This window comes from Amblyomma americanum, chromosome 7, assembly GCF_052857255.1.
Source record: "Amblyomma americanum isolate KBUSLIRL-KWMA chromosome 7, ASM5285725v1, whole genome shotgun sequence".
In the NCBI taxonomy this organism is placed as follows: Eukaryota; Metazoa; Arthropoda; class Arachnida; order Ixodida; family Ixodidae; genus Amblyomma; species Amblyomma americanum.
In genome coordinates this window covers 96957978-96975387 of record NC_135503.1, presented here as the reverse complement: position 1 = coordinate 96975387, position 17410 = coordinate 96957978, and positions in this window count along the sequence as shown.

Below are 17410 nucleotides of genomic sequence, written 5' to 3'. Positions count from 1 at the left end.
CAGGCGCGCAGTTCACCGACCACGGCACAAGCAACTCCTTAGCATGAAGTCATGCCTTCACAGGCAGCGCAGATGTGTGCAGTTTAAAGAATGTTTTTGCAGCAGAAGAAATGCGCAGTCGCCTAACATGTTTTAAAACACATGTGTCAAGGAACTCCAAAAAAGGTTGCCAATACAACGGTACATGGAAAAATACTCTGTAAGTGCCTGAGCCAGCTGCCTTCTGGAGAGGCTATACAGGTAGTCTAAAGAAAGCGCACAGTGAGGAAATTGAAGGTGTCAGCAACTTCCTTAAGGAACCCCCATAAAGGCCCCTGATGATTGTGTCCAGTCGGTGCGAAAAGGAAAGGCAAATGAGCACTGAGACGCCTAATAAGCACAGCTACCAAAAACGGTGATTTGATGAGTTGAAAAAGAAAAAAACGTAAAAGAAGCCGATGCACGAATAAGTGAACAAGGCCGATTCCACCATACTCAAGAGAAAGAAATGGGTTATCGCGACGCCTGTCGTCCCATAGGGAACGCCATACTAATGTAGCAAATATTCTGTGCATCACCTGCACATTCTTCCTCGCACAGTGGAGAACCTGCAGCACATTGTCAAGTTTTGCAAATAAAAAAAATGTTGCAGACTTGAGCCCGAGCAAACACTGACAGTTCCCTACCCATCCAAGCCTGGGTTTGTCGGCTCATGGAAACTGTCTGTGAATCCCAGTAGGATGCACTGTTGCGAATTTGGTGAAGAGGAACCTCTAGTTAGTGAAGGGTACCGCAGCTCCAGCTTATGCCACCATAATGGCTTGGCATTGTACCCAATTGCCCAACTAAAACCCCTTGGATTTACCTAGATTAAGAGCCGCACCTCATACCTCGTAAAACTGTGCTGGCAAATGTAATGCCTCAAGCACGCTCTTTTTGGCAGAACAAAAGAGGGCGACATCATCTGTAGAGGCTATAATCGTAATTTCACATTGCGCCAGGGAGAAACCACGGATAGTTGCGCAGTTAATAATACTGAGGCAAAAGGATCAAGATATAGAGCAAACAACGAGGCGATAATGGACACCCTTGGCGAACCGATAATTTCAATGGAATAGTCTTTGTTAGCTCTTGGTTAACAATTAGCCTTGTGTAGGACTCCTTATAGCAGTCTTATGCCCCTAAGCAAAACATCTCCAATATTTGCTTGCTCTAAGACTGCAAACAAGAAATCGTGACGAACTTTATCAAAGGGGTTTCAGCTGCTATAGTTCCGATATAGTTGGAGAGCAATGGAGGCCTGTGTTTGCTAAATGAGTGGTGGTGCTGTCTATGGCAGATTTCAGGATATCATGAGCTGTTCCAAGGGATCCTCCCGTTGTCCAGAGGGTTATATCGTCTGCGTATATGGCTGTGGAGTCCTGGGATAGCAGCAAGGGCCTTAGCCAGTGGCGCTAGGGCAATGTTAAAAAGTAACGATTATAGGACCGCCTCTTGAGGGGTTCCCAAGTTAGGCAGGGGGCAGAGCGAAAGGCTGGGAGGCTATATCCCCAAGGTGCAGTTCTGCCGTGCGTCCCTGAAGTAAAGCCCGAACATACTGTCATATGCGGGTTCCGCAGCCAGTGCTGGCTAATGTCGTCAGGATATGGCTATGGCTTGTTGTCCTTATGAATATCCTGTGCCAGTATGGCTCGCGCAGCTGCTGCATGGCGCTTAGTGTAAAAGAGAAGCTACGTCTTGCGCCGAGATGTTAGTAGTAGTAGCAGTAGTGGTTTATTAAAATAATAATGAAAAGGCAGGATAAGATTTTTGCCAGCCCCGGCATCTGCCATCGATACTGAAGGGCCTATGCCCTTGCTATCCTGCGGGCGTCGTGTCTGCCTGGCAGCGTTATAGTCTACTTGTTCAACAGTTAGTCTACTAGTAATGTCGACTGATAAATGCGATGTTGCACAAACCTTTTCAAGGGGGTGTGTGTGGAGCTTGTCGATTGATTAATTGATTAAAAACTTTGTTTCCACCAATATAGGAGGCTCCCCTACTCCCCTACTTAGGTACGCAGGCCCGAGCAGGGGGCCGGGACTCCGCAACTAAAAGCGCGCGAGAATACATAGATTCTTCGCGGCCTCAGCCGCCAGGCGGATGGCTTCTTTTTGGTCTTCAGGGTTTGCGCTTTGAAGGAGGGACTCCCAAGCTTCTGGGGCATTCCCATATGGTGTGGTCTAGTGTGCCTCTCAGTCCACTATGTTTACATTTATCGTGGTCTCTCTCATCGATCTTGAGGTGGTGTAGCCATACGGGGTTGGGGTAGTTTCCAGCCTGCAGCCTTCGAAGGCTTTTGGCCTCTCTGTTGTTTAGTTGTTTGTGTGGTGTTGGTAATATTTTCCTGCTGAGCTTGTAATCTTCGCAGATGTCGTTGTATGTGTTTAGCGTCTCCTCGGGCTCTGGGTTGTCGAGCCTTTCTGCGCTCGTGCGGTAGTAGATATCTCGGGCGAGCGCGTGAGCGGCTTCGTTTCCAGACACCGATTCGTGGCCTGGGGTCGCTTCGTTTCCAGACACCGATTCTTGGCCTGGGGTCGCTTCGTTTCCAGACACCGATTCTTGGCCTGGGGTCGCTTCGTTTCCAGACACCGATTCTTGGCCTGGGGTCGCTTCGTTTCCAGACACCGATTCGTGGCCTGGGGTCGCTTCGTTTCCAGACACCGATTCTTGGCCTGGGGTCGCTTCGTTTCCAGACACCGATTCTTGGCCTGGAGTCGCTTCGTTTCCAGACACCGATTCTTGGCCTGGGGTCCATTTGATTGTGATCTTACGTGTGATCTCTCTTGATTCGAGGATTTTCTTCGCCTCGGCAGAGATTCTTCCTTTCGCTAGGTTGCATATACCGTTTTGCTGTCCCTAATTATTATATTTGCCTTCGTGCCGACTCAGGCTAGTGCGATCGCCACTTCCACAGTGACGTCTGCATCTCTTGTCTTTACCGATGCCGTGGTCAAGGGGGTGCCACTGCCGTTTACCACTGCCGCGACTGCAGGTCCTGACTTCCCAGTGGCTGCGTCTATGTATGCTCCAGTGTTTGGCTCTAGTCCATTTATTTCTCTTTCGATGGCCTTGGCCCTGTCTTTTCTTCTGTCTTCGTTGTGGGTGGGACTCATATTTCTTGGCATGGGTGAGATGCGCAAGTTGACTCTGCAACCTTGGCTTAGGCTGGTTTTGGGATTTGGCCCTCTGTCGTGCTGGAGCCCGACCAATTCTAGGATTTGTCGCCCTGTTTCGACTGGCTGAGTACGTCTTTCTACTTGTGCGACTCGCGTGGCTTCCGCCACTTCCTCCCATGTGTTGTGTGCTCCCATCCCCGTTAATCTGGATGTAGATGTACTGTTGGGGAGGCTGAGCGCGCTTTTTACGCTTTTTCTTACTACGGTATCGATTTGCTCTTTTTCTCTTGCTGTTAAGTTCAGTTAGGGTGTTGCATAGCAAACTCTGCTGATTATGTATGTCTGTACTAGCCTTAGTAAGCTCTTTTCTTTGAGTCCCCTGTTTTTGAGGGACACTCTTCTGATAAGGCCAGGGACTTGTGCGCCATGTCCTTGTAGTTTGTGGATTAGGGAGCCGTTTTTGCCGTCGACTTGAATAATGAGGCCGAGGATCCTGATCTGGCTCACCTTGGTACTTTTTGGCTGTCTACTATGATGTCGAAACTTGGTTTTTCCTTCTTACTTGTGTAGACTAGTAGTTCTGTTTTTTTGCGGCGAGCACTTGAGTCCTATTTTGGCTGCGTACTCCGTAACTGTTTTGGCCGCGTGTTGTAGTTTCTCTTGTATTTCCGCGTCTGAGCCTTCGTTTAGCCAGATGTTAATGTCATCGGCGTAAAGGCTGAACTTGATGTCTGGGATTATTTTGAGCAGAGGCGGGAGGTTTATCATTGCTATGTTGAAAAGCAAGGGGGAGAGTACCGATCCTTGTGGTGTGCCTCTGTCTTTTGTACTGATGATTAGAGATTCAGCCTCTAGGAATTTTAGCTTGAGCCTTCTCTCTGAGAGGAAGTTACTTATGTAGGCAAAGGTTTTTGCGCCGACATTCATACCCTCAAGATTCTTGAGCACGTTGCGGGAGGCGTAATTCTCGACAAACTCCAGAAATTGGAAGTTTGTCGAGAATTACGCGTCCCGCAACGGTACGCGAGAAGCGGGCCCCTTGTGCCGTCTTATGGGCTTCAATTAGCTCTGCGAGCGTGTTAGAAATTCCAAGCTACAGCAGTCGATGTCAGTTGGCGTATGCCGGCAGGCCGAGGGCCGCCTATGCTGTTCTAATGATTATATTAAGTACCTTTCCGTCCCTGCGACGAGGGGGTAGTACGGGCAGGCGCGTACGTGAGTCTACTTATCATGAAGGATGGCATGATCCTGCACAGCTAGGTCTGTTCCTCTCATGCCCCTGCGACGGGTGGCAATGCGCCTCCCCAGCCCGCCTATCTGGTGCGCCGTGACGCGTAGCCGGCGGATCGCTTCCATTTAGTGAGTATTATTCTGAATCAACATCCCAAGAACCCTGATCGTGGCTACCGGGAGTGTCAGATGGTTGTCAATGTGCAATTCGATGGGTCCCCGAGGATCGGGTTCTGCCTAGCTGTCAGGCTTGTTTGTTCTTGAGACTAAGAGTTATAGAGTTCCGATTTAGCCGCAGAACATGCAAGGCCTTTCCCCTGCACGAAAGAGTGTACCGTGTCGATAGCTCGATCGTTGTAATGACTCTGCTATCTCTCCATTGTATTCGGAGGTGGTCCATATGGTGATGTCGTCGAGTTTAATCTGCACTGTACACGCTGCGGCAGGCAGTCAGAATCAGAGCAGGGAAGTTAAGCGGTTGCTCCGTGTTTTGCCACGAGCACGCACGGACTCTCGCGTCCGCACGTATGTTGCCGGCGAGAATCTAATTCATAAGAAAATTACATAATATAAATAGTACAAAATATATATGTATTTATAAAAATAAAAATACAAAAAAACTCGTGTGTGTTGTACTTGTCTCTACTTTCACACTTTGTAGAGCACCGTGTGGTGTGCGATGTCAGTGCACGTTAAAGACGCCAGGTGGTCGAAATTATTCCGGAGCCCTCCACTACGGCACCTCTTTCTTCATTTCTTTTTTCAATCCCCCCTTTATCCCTTCCCTTACGGCGCGGTTCAGGTGTCCAAAGATATATGAGACAGATACTGCGCCATTTCCTTTCCCCAAAAGCCAATTATTATTATTATTATTAAGAAAATTACATCACCTCCTAGAGTTACCTGAGGCATTGGTTCAATGTGACGAAAAAAATTGCTAATTCTAAAAATACTTCTCTTTAGAAGCTTCTTTTTTCGGATTGAGAAAAATATTAGCGTTTCGTCTGCTATTGCGGGACGCGCCCTGTGTCCGTGCATAGGATATATATGTTCGTGCCGCGAGAAACTTGCCCGAGCCCCCGCTTTCTACGAGAAACTAGTTTACGCGCACTAAGTGCTGGCTCTTAGCATGTCCTGGCATGTCCTGGCGCTGCGCTTACAAATTTTACCAAGAAAAGAATGAATTAGGAAGCGAAACCTCACCACAAGTAAGTGACGGCCGTGTTCATGCTGACAAGTTCAACATGCGGATATTTGCGTGAATTAATTCATGAAGTGGAAGTCGTTCCTGCATGCAATGCGCGGCCACCGCCAGTCTTCGAAATGAATCAAACGCAACCCTCGGCGAGTGAGGTTAACTTAAGTTCCGCTACTCAAAGTACTTAATTTTGCACCTTTAAAGTGTCTCAGAGTCCCGTACGATAAATGTGCAGAGTTTTGCAGAAGAGCGTGTTGTCGGGCAAGTTGGCTTTGCATGATATGGAAGAAGTTGTCTCAAAACGTAGACAGAGACCGAGAAGGTCTGGTGTGTTTCTTCTCGGTCTCTGTCTAAGTTTGCGCTAACTTTTTCCATATCATGCAATGTTTTTAATCTTCTTTTTTATTTGTAGTGCCAATCATTCGGTTTCTTTAAACCGAATGATTGGCACTACAGATAAAAAAAAAGATTAAAAACATTCCCCTATGCCCATTGGTTTCCGTGACTGTTGGCTTCCTTAATATGTTTGTCGAACGAGCCCCTCATTTCCTATATATATAAAAATCACCCAAAATTGAAGAAACATAACAGGATTTAATTCACGACGTTCCGGCTGGAGGACCAGCCTTTTTCGACACTCGGAAAAGGCTGGTCCTCCAGCCGGAACGTCGTGTATTAAATCCTGTTATGTTTCTTCAGTTTTTGGTGATTTTATATTATATTGACCAAATCAGCTGCCAGAAATCACTTTTGGTATATATATATATATATATATATATATATATATATATATATATATATATATATATATATATATATATATATATATATATGTGTGTGTGTGTGTGTGTGTGTGTGTGTGTGTGTGTGTGTGTGTGTGTGTGTGTGTGTGTGTGTGTGTGTGTGTGTGTGTGTGTGTGTGTGTGTGTGTGTGTGTGTGTGTGTGTGTGTGTGTGTGTGTGTATTTGTACGCTTTATATTACGACTGCTTTATGAGCAGTATGATATATACAGTATTGTGCGTTTTTATCCTGAAGACTTAAAAATTTCCCCGCCTCAACCGCTGGCTCACTTGCGGTGAAACTGCACGCAGAGCTTGCGTATTATGGTAACTTTTGTATCTTAGCAAGTTTGACAGCGGTACTTAGTTGAGCCGTGCATGATGCGAAAACGTAATCGTATACGTAGAGATCGGCGAACCAAAACCCGCAAAAGACGTTTTCTCGCTCTAGAGCGGCAGTGGCGCCATCTGTTTTTGCAGTGGAAAATGTCACAAGGCCGCCGAGGCGAACATTGCAAGAAGCGCGGAGCGTTTGACTATGCCGTTCCGGCCGTTTCGTCTGCTACAACTAAAGCGCTTACAACATTTTCGGCTAATTGAACGGGAAAAAAATATTAGAACGACTGATTTCACCTCTGGAAGAATATTGTTTGCAATGCTCGCCTCGGTGGCCTTGTCGTGACGTTTTTCATTGCAAAAACAGATTGCCGCTCTTCAGCGAAAAAAAGTCGTCTGCAGGCTTTGGTTCCCCGATCTCTACGTAGACGATTACGTTTTCGCATCATGCACGGCTGAACTAAATACCGTTGTCAAACTTGCTACGATATAAAAGTTACCATAATACGCAAGCTCTGCGTGCAGTTTCACCGCAAATGAGCCAGCGGTTGAGGCGGGGAAATATTTGAAAATCATCACGATAAAAACGCACAATAGTGTATGGTTTATATGCCGTTAGGTACTTTTCTACTCGGAATAGCATTCAGTATTTAGCCTGCCGTTTTTGCTTACGACGATGACGACACGAAAATTTCCTTGGATGGTAGAGGTATGGTGTATAGATGACTAGCTGCCGTAGTAAAGGCATACGCTGCAGCTTCGCTGTAAAAACTTGTTCCCTTCTGTCACATTTCAATGCACAGGTAGCACAGGTTCCCTAGGAGCAAAACCCAGCTAGCTCAATAAATAGCTCCCAATGAGAGGGCAAACGGAATTTGGGCCTTGCAGACACCAGACACCGTGATCGGCTCACTTCGAGCCAAGCGCCTTCGGATGCTTCGGATCTCAAATGAACTGCGTGCGTAGTACACAACCACAAAGCGCATAAAACATCAGCAAAACCTACACTAATGAAAACGAAACCAAAACTAAGCAACCGAAAAATTCTTCGTAGCACAGTCAACAGTTAATAGATGTCAATACAGTTTGTTGTCTTCCCAGCATGCCTCGGGCTTCCGTAGTGGACCAATGCCTCCTGAAGAACATGCCTGAAGAGTCTGCTCGATTTTAATGGGCGCCGAGATCGCCACCTTGTTGCGCAGACTGGCTGCTAGGCGGCGCTAAAAGATGATTCATCCATATTTCGGTTTCAATGGCTGGGAGACTGTTGCGTGGCTCCCGATCATGCTGTTTCATTCTTTTTTCGGGCTTTGAGCAACAACTTTTAGTTCCTTAACGACAAAAAACATGTTTTTGAATGTCTCAGAGTACATCAAATGCTTAAAAAGTCTAAGCAGACTTCCTGAAAAAGGATCATCAGTTTCGATTTCGAATCTAAAAGCTTGCTGTGCACCCCGTTCTATCATGCCGTTAGGACCTTTTCTCTGTTGCATAACCAGTAACTTTTGGACGGCTTGCAACAAAAGGAACATGTTCGAAACATCCAGTTTGCGACAAGTGCTTTAAGTGGTTAGAAATGCCATAACATAAGTGTTTACACTGCCTGATGCATGGTAGTATATATTGTACTGTTGCCAATGGCAAAAAAAATCAATAACTACTTAATCAATAACCCAGCACCTCGCATTCGGGAGGTGTTGGGTTCGATCCCCAGTGCCGCCGGGTACCCGCCGGTTTTGAATGGGTACAGGATTTCCCCCGGCCTGGTGCTCGGCTCTTCTGGGTGAGATGCTTGGGAAAAGGGTCTTGACCACAGTTGGTCTGATGGATCAGCGATAAGTTCCGCCGTCAACAACGTTAAATCCGCCTCGTGCGGTAGAAGCCCATTTGTGGCCCTTATAAAAATATATATTAGTTATAAATATATTAGCTATATATTAGTTAGCTATATATTAGTTATAAATATATTAGTTATAAAAATAAATCAATAACTACTTCAGACAAGCAAAAAGGGAAAATAATCCATGAGATAGAATAGGGACAGGAGGAAGTCCGTAATTACCTGAGCTCTCAACTCTACCCAGGTGACCCATAGCAAAGGAGGACTGCATGGCGCTCAATGGAAGGAAGACGGAGACGTCGGGGTAACCTGCGTGAGGAGTTGTTCGACCGCAGAAGGCACATCCCTCATGCCTAATCTTCTGAGAACTTTGCGAAGCGCGCATCTGTTACAATCTTGCTACGGAGCATTGCGGGAGATGTTTCGATGGGGTGAAGCAGGCCGGAAGACCCACCCTGCGCTGTTTCTAGTCATTTTTCCGACGAGCTTTCGCAGAACGGTACCTCCTTGAATAACGTACGTTGACACATTTCATATAAACCCATGTCCCTCTTGTCTATTATTTCCGCAAGAAACACAGCTCACTGGGTCCCTGCGTGGTGCACACGCGCACAGTGACTTTGGGAGTAACACAGCACCCTGACTGACCGGATTTTTCCAAATGACAAGCACGCGTGCGTTGACGAAATGACAACTGGAACAAGGGAAGTATATATCAGACATATGGCGAGCGACTTGTGAATATTAAAAGAAAAACTGCGCTTGGAGGCACAGACACGTGCACACTTACAAGGAAAAATGACATGCGCCATGCGTCAGTGCGATGAAGGCGGCGGAAATCGTTTCTTACTGTTGTTGCTGTTGTTGAAACATTTATTGACAAAAATAAAAGAAAATCATAAAAGGAAAAGTTGCAGAACGGGTGGTGTCCTCATTTCAGGACCCCAGTGAGCAGAATGGCCTCCCACTGCTCCTTCGTTCTAGGGAATCTTTGAGTTGTAGTGGTTTTGGTCCGACGCATCCACTTGTAATGTGGTATGTTGTGGGAAGTTCTTCGCACCACGGGCAGGAGCCTTTGTAACGGCCCGGCAGTTACAATAATTTTCTGGAAAGAGGTTTCTTGTATATCTTTGCAGCTGCGTTTTTGTCTGTTATGTCAAGTGCATGATTTGTTAGCAATGGTTTGATGAACTTCTTGCATATAATATGCAGTAGTGCTTCCCTGTGGCCGCTTTCCTTGTTCTCGCAGGTCAGGACAGGCAATTAAACCCGTGATTTTACTCATACTATAGAGCAAGCATGTGTCCAGTGGCCTTTGAAGATGCGTTCGGTCTTTGAGCATATGATATCGACGAACTTCTTGAGGCCATGTAACACTCTTAGGAGCGCTGACGTCGGGTAAAAGAGTCCACCCCTGTCTTGGTAGGCACTCAAACTGTCTACAGCAGCATTTCCTTTTGGGTTTCTGCACAAAAGCCACACAGCTGTCACATTCGACCTTCTCGGAAACCACGCGAGCTATGTAGCCCCCAATAAGGCTGATGGCTGTCATTTCCGCAGTCAGCAGGAAAGGCTCCGACGACATACACATGTCTTGGAGTGCGCTTGTAGCTAGTTCTATAGTTTCGTTTTCAGCAGCAGTGGCGGCCCCAGCTTCAGTCAAATTGTCAATTGCACGGGATAAGACAAAAGAAGTGGAGCTTCTGACATTGCTGTTCTCTGAGGCTGCAACAATGCCTGTACGCAGCATTTTCTCCAACAGGCTCAAAACACTTCTCAGATCTAGCATGTCATTACATCCTGCTGAACGCCGCAGAGAGCCAAAGAGGGACTCAACGGGGTCACTTGAAAATTTGCGCGTCAAGGCGAACTTGAAGTTTCACTCACTTAGCAAGAATCGGATGCAGTGCACATTTGACAGTGTCGTGAACATGAGGGCGTGGTAAGTCTCTTTAGTTAAAAAGTTCTCTTGGGTGCTCGCATTTTTCAGGCCTTCCATGTACTCAACGAATTCGAGCTCCAGCTAGTGCAGCCTTCGAATATCAATGTCCGAAAATTCTTTTGTGTCCAGGTAGTTCTGATGAATGTACTGGCTACGGTTACTGACGCCCATGGTTACAAACCACTTGTTCATCTTGCACATGAACTCAACTGTCGGGCCTACGTTTAAGAACTTAGCATCGCATGTGTGCCCAGTCAGTTCTTTCATAAAGCTCAAGGCAGCGGTCACAGGAGGTGAAAAGAGCTCAATCGCTGGTTTTACTGCCATTTTCTCTATGATGGATGGGTAGACGTGTTTTCTAGTGAGAAATCGCACTGGCTTCACGTGTACCCCCTTTGCATGTTGTACAATTCTCTGACATAGAGTGAAGACATTTCTTTCTTTGCTCCCATTTCCTTCGACAGGAACTGCGAACGTACGCTTTTGATCATGTGACTTGGTCGAAAGCCAACATGAGGTGCCTAGACGGGACAGCAGGACGTGGCACTCGTATTTGTGGCTACCCTTGTGATAGGAACTCCATTGCATTCACGTTGACCTTGTGGTTGTCTGTGACGAGTCTGACAATTTTATATCCAATTTCTTCCGTCTTCTTTACCACATGCCTGATAGCTTCTGCCAGCACTTCGCCTGTGCATCCCTTGGCGAAGAAATACCCCGCTGGAATTTTGAACCTGGCGTGCAGCCCGCAGAGCAGGAAACACAACAAAGAATTGGCGAGTTCACCCCTTTCCTGCACTGGCAGGAGATGGCCAAGATCTGGGCTGATATCAATGTCTCCCAGCAAAGCGTCCCTCTGCCTGTGATATTCCAGCTTCTGTTTGATGTGCATCTCGTCTATGACTAGGCCACACACTTGATTGTGAGGTGACTAAGCAATCTAGCTCTGTGCTCAACCTTCTCTTGACCAGGCTACTGAACCCAACTTCTCCTGAGCAGGTCCCCATGTATTTGTTAAGTGTGGTTCTACTAGGCAGGACAAGGAGTTGTTCTGCTCTGAGATGCTCATAGCACCTGGGAGAAATGTTGCGCAGAATATGTAGTGTCGGACGGTGGTCTCACTCCACACTGGTTTTTTTTTTTTGCCGTATAGTTAACAACCTGATCTAATAATAGCCTGGCTTTCTTGTCGTGTTCGTAGTCTGCCACAATCCGAAGGAACGTTTTTACGTGGAATTTTTCCTTGATGCGTTCCAGTTCTTTTTTGTACGCGTCAACAGTGCATTTGAGCCTTTCATTTCGTTACTTCCAAGCACGTTCCTTATCGCGCCACTTTTTTTCTGTCAAGGAAAACGGCTGGTGATTTTTGTTTGTTTGAGTTCCTGACGAGAGTAAGACGGACGCGGTCTGACGGACGGGAACAGGACTTACATACTGTGCAAGCGGCATCACTTGATTCGCTAGCCGCCATGTAAAGCTCTACGGCGGTCACACCCGATGGTCCAGGTTCAGAACTACGGACGGTGCCCAGAATCGAGTATTCGCGTTTTCGCTTTTTTATACTGCTGTCGTCGCGGGATTTCGCTGGTGCCGGCCTTAGGTAGGACGGGTACTGATTGAAGATGCTTGGCACGATACCCTTTTTCAACATCGTCAAATTGGTGCCTTCCCGAAACTCACTTAATGGGCTTGAAATGCAAGCTACAAACTACAGAATAATTTCACGTTGTGTTTGGCTGCCAGTTTTTCCTTCTAATTACCTTGAGCCACCTTTCCCGGAGTATTAAGTCGGCAGGAATTTCATGGAACGAAACGCCGGGCTTCTTGTTTCGCTGACTGGACGTGCAAAACGGAACGCAACAGCAACGCATTTCCGCTCGCTACTCTGTCCAGCAACTGCAGTCGTCAACGTCTCACTTGTTAAACGGTGACACTAAACACACCACACAAATAATATAAGAAACAGCGCACCAGAAGGCATACTTTTTGCTGAAACGGCAGTCACAAGAAAATTCTGTGCTGCTTGTGTGTCGTCTGCTAGGATGGACGAATACGGCTGAACCCTTTAAACCGGGCGGTGGCTCAAGCCACCTAACCATGACTTATGAATAGAGTGGATGGTTGGAAGGTAGGAGCGTCCCCTTTGAAACGGGGCAGTTGTTGTTGCCACTATGCTCAGTTTTTTTTCCTTTATTTTTGTTTACTCTGCTGTAAGTTGTTAATACAATTCGTCATTTCCTTTAAAAAAACGTCTTCCAACACTTTAAAACTTATGTCACCTTTCTGAGTTTGTGCCACCAATCCTTCAATCGCTTTTTGATAATTTCCACCGCAGATTTATTTACATGACTATTGTTATCTCTAAACCCTAAGGCCTTCAGGAAGAGTGACTGTGCCTCCATCGACATCGGGATGGATACCATCGCATTTTAGGATGAGGTGTTCTATTGTTTCTTCAGATTTACCACACACAGCACTTGTGTCATCTTCTTCGTTAAAGTTTTTTCTGTACCTGCGCGTTCTAAGACACCCTGACCTAGCTTCAAAGAGGAGGGCACTGCCTCTTGACTTATCATAAAACGTTTCCTTCCTGATCTGCCTTTTCCAGCATCGATATAGTTCTACACTATGCTTCTTTTGCATTGAATCTATCCATTTTTCACCTTCGACGCTTTTAACCTGTCGTTTAATGCTCTTTCTTTCTCCTTCCTCGTCTCTGGCAAACTTACTGGTCAGCTTTCTAGTAAGTTTCCGCCACTGTGTGTCAAAGCTCTTTCTGTAGAGGTATTTAAATACCTTAGCTGCCCACCTGTTATCATCCAATTTCCTCAGGCGTTCTTCGTATAGTACTTTACTCTGAGATTCCCGTGCTTCGAACGTTGCTCAGCTCATATGCCCCTGTACTGACTCGTTTGTGGTTTTCCCTTGGGCACCTAGTGCTAATCTTCCGACAGTTCTCTAATTTACTTCTAATCGCGACTGAACTGCAGCCCTTAAGCATAGAACCGCATTCCCGAAAGTAAGCCCCGGCACCATTATTCCTTTCCAAATACCTCTGAGGACTTCATACTTGTTGTACCCCCACAATGCCCTATGTTTCATTATCCCGGCATCTCTTCGCCCTTTTGCTATGAGAGACTGTTCGTTCTTTTCGGTGTACATATGCCCGTTGTTTACACATACCCCGAGAGATTTGTATTCGGCCACTCGGGGTATTTCATGGCCTTGTATTGTGTGATCCTGACCAGTTGTGCCGTTGAAAACCATCACACCTGACTTAGTTGCGCTAAAACTGAAACCTAGACGGTCTCCTTCGTCTCCACAGCAATTCACCAAAGTTTGCAAATCATCCTGGCTTTCAGCTAACAGTACAATATCGTCCGCATACATTAAACCCGGTAGTCGTTGCTCAACAACATTTCCGCCTAATGTGTATGACAGATCATAACCTAGATTGCTTCCTTGTAGCCTTCTTTCCATACTTATCATATAAAACATGAACAGCAGCGGTGATAGAGGACAACCTTGCCTTAATCCTTTGTGTGTCTGGATAGTTGTGCTCTTTAATTCCTTCCCATGCTATTTCAACTTCATTTTCTCGATATATTTCCTGTAGAAGATTAATTACCTCATGACGGACACCTTCACTTTTTAATATGTTCCACAGGAGTTCCCTGTTCACGTTGTCGTATGCAGCGCTTATGTCTAAGAAAGCTAAATAGAGAGGTCTGTTTTCCGCCTTAGCTATTTCTATGCACTGGATAAGCACGAACAGGCAATCATATAAGCGCCTACCACTTCTGAACCCGTTCTGAAGTTCTCCGTGTATTCTATTACTTTCTACCCATGACTGCATTTTTATTTTCACTGCCTGCATCGCCGGTCAGAGGGATATCTGGATGGATGGATGGATGGATGGATGGATGGATACGGATGAACCCTTTACATCGGGCGGTGGCTCAAGCCACCTAGCCATGTCTTGTGAAATTTTACTCCTATCTCGCTTTTAGCCACCAATCAGATAACCTTCGCTTGGTTACTTCTAACCTCTTAAAATCCACTTTCCCTTCACTATCCTTAAACCCCAATGCCTTGGGTAAGTCAGCCCCGCTGACTTCCACTGTAGGGTGAAGCCCTTTACAGAAAAGTATCAAGTGTTCAGCTGTTTCCTCCTCCTCTCCGCACGCAATGCACAAAGTGTCTATCTCCTGGTACCTGACTCTATACGTCTTAGTACGCAAAACTCCAGTCCTGGCCTCAAACAACAAAGAACTTCCCCTACAATTATCATAGATATTTTCTTTGACAATTTCCTGTTTAAAGGTCCGGTATGTTTCTAGTGCCGATTTCGTCAGCATCCCTGTTTTCCACAAAGCTCTCTCTGTTCCTTTAACCTTTTTCTTAACCGATAATTGCTGATTTGCCCCCTTACTGCTGTCCAGATATTTGCTTGTCAATTTTGTAGTTCGCTTTCTCCATTTCGTGTCAACATTCTTTATATACAGGTATCTGAAAACTTTCCTAGCCCACCGCTTTTCCTCCATCCTTCTCAATCGTTCCTCAAATGCTATCTTACTGCTAGCCTCTCTGCTCTCGAAAGATGCCCATCCCATATCACCCTGTACCCCCTGGTTTGGTGTATTGCCATGTGCTCCCAAAGCTAACCTCCCTACTCCCCGTTGCCTAATTTCCAGCCTTGCTTGAACATCTGGCCTCATACACAGGACCGCATTCCCGAAGGTCAGGCTAGGGACCATCACCCCTTTCCAGATCCCTCTTACCACCTCATACCTATTGTAATTCCACACTGCCCTATTTTTCATGACAGCTGCATTCCTACTAGCTTTATTCATTACATATTTTTCATGCTCTGTCAGATACTCAACACTGTTATTTATCCACACCCCAAGATACTTGTACTCATTCACTACTTTTAGCACGAACTCCTGTATTCTATGCTCGCCGCCCTCTTCATTAAATATCATGACTGCAGATTTTTCCTTACTATACTTGAAGCCTGATCTATCTCCCTCTGTACTGCATATGTCTAACAACTTCTGCAGGTCTTCCTTGTTGTCAGCCATTATCACTATATCGTCCGCATATATTAGTCCCGGTAATGTCTGTTTAATCAATTCCCCTTGCTTGAAAAAAGATAGGTTGAAACCTAGTCCGCTCCCCTCTAGCTTGGCCTCCAAACCTTGCAGGTACAACATGAACAACAAAGGGGACAGAGGACATCCTTGTCTAAGCCCCCGCTGTATCTCTACAGGCCCTGATACATTTTTTTCCCATTTTATGAGCACTCTGTTACCTCTATATATATCTTTTAAAAGATTAATTACTCCATTTTCCACATCCAATGTGCCCAATATGTCCCACAAATGCTCCTGAGTAACGTTGTCATAGGCTCCCCTAATATCCAGAAATGCTAGTAATAAGGGCCTATGTTCCTTTTCCGCAATTTCTATACACTGTGTCAATGAAAATAGATTGTCCACCAACCTCCTTTGTTTCCGGAACCCATTCTGTAGTTCCCCTAACACCCCCTCGTTCTCCACCCAAGCCTGCAGTCTATCCTTTATAATTTGCATCACCACCCTGTAAACCACAAATGTCACTGTTATGGGGCGATAGTTACTTACGTCTGCTTTGTCCCCCTTTCCCTTATATATCATGTTCATTCTACTTAATCGCCATTCATCGGGAGCTTTCTCATCCACTATCATTTTGTTCACTACCTGTATTAATGTTTGCTTGGATTTTGGTCCTAACTTCTTTATCAACATAATCGGGATCCCATCTGGTCCTGTTGATGTGCCACTAGGAACCTTCTTCTCTGCCCTTTCCCACTCTCCTTGCTCAAGTGAAGCTATTGCTGTAACCGGTCTATCCTCCTTCGATAAATTATGTACCACGTGCTTTGCTGAAAATTTTTCCGTCATCCTTGTTCCTATGTGTTTTATTGCTTCATCCCCTTCTAGTCGAATACCCTCATCTGTAACAATAAACCTTTGTTCTAGCCTAGTTTTATTACTCATTGCATTTAGATGTTTCCAGAATTTTTGGGCTGCTTTTCTATCCTTTTTATTTACTTTTGACATCCATTGGGCACCCTTTCTTCTAATTTTCTCATTAATCAAATAGGATGCGTCCCTTCTACACTTTATGAAGGTATCCCATTTTCTGTCTACTTCGGGTTTTGGTTCCCCCCTCTTCTTGGAATATCTGTGTTCCCTGGATGCTTCCTTGCGCTTTTCTATTGCCCTCTTGACCTCCTCATCCCACCAACTCTTGGGTTTGCATCTTTTCCCTTTTAGCTTTACTCGCACCTTTGCTAGCTCTAGCTCCAGTAATCGAGTTAATTTGGTATAAGCCCATTCTGTTTCACTATCCTCAAAAATTACTTTCTCGATTTGTTTGGCTGCTACTTCCAATTGCTTTTCTGAGTACAAATTTCCCCCTGATTGTTCATCTTGCTTCAGTCCTACATTGCTTTTTCTTCTGAAGCTCAACTTGATACGCTTGTGGTCACTACCTAGACTTCTGGAACCATCTTCATCTATGCTCATTACCCCTAATCTGTTATACATCCTCTGTGACATTAGTGCATAATCTATCGTCGAGTGCAGACTCCCCGCCTCCCATGTTATGAGCCCTTCACACTTCTCGGTGCTGTTGCATACAACTAAATCATGCCTGTCACACATGTCCTGCAGCATGCTTCCTGTCGAATCCGTGTACCCATCCAGATCTTCTATGTGTGCATTCATGTCGCCTAATATAATTATCTCGGCCTGTCCTCCTAGCTCATCAATGTCGCTTGCAATACATTCTAACATTTTCCTGTTTTCCTCTTTGGCATTAACCCCTGTCCACAGGTATACAAAGCCAAGGAGTGTTTGCTTGCCTGCCACTGTTCCTTTTAGCCATAAATGTTCCCTGC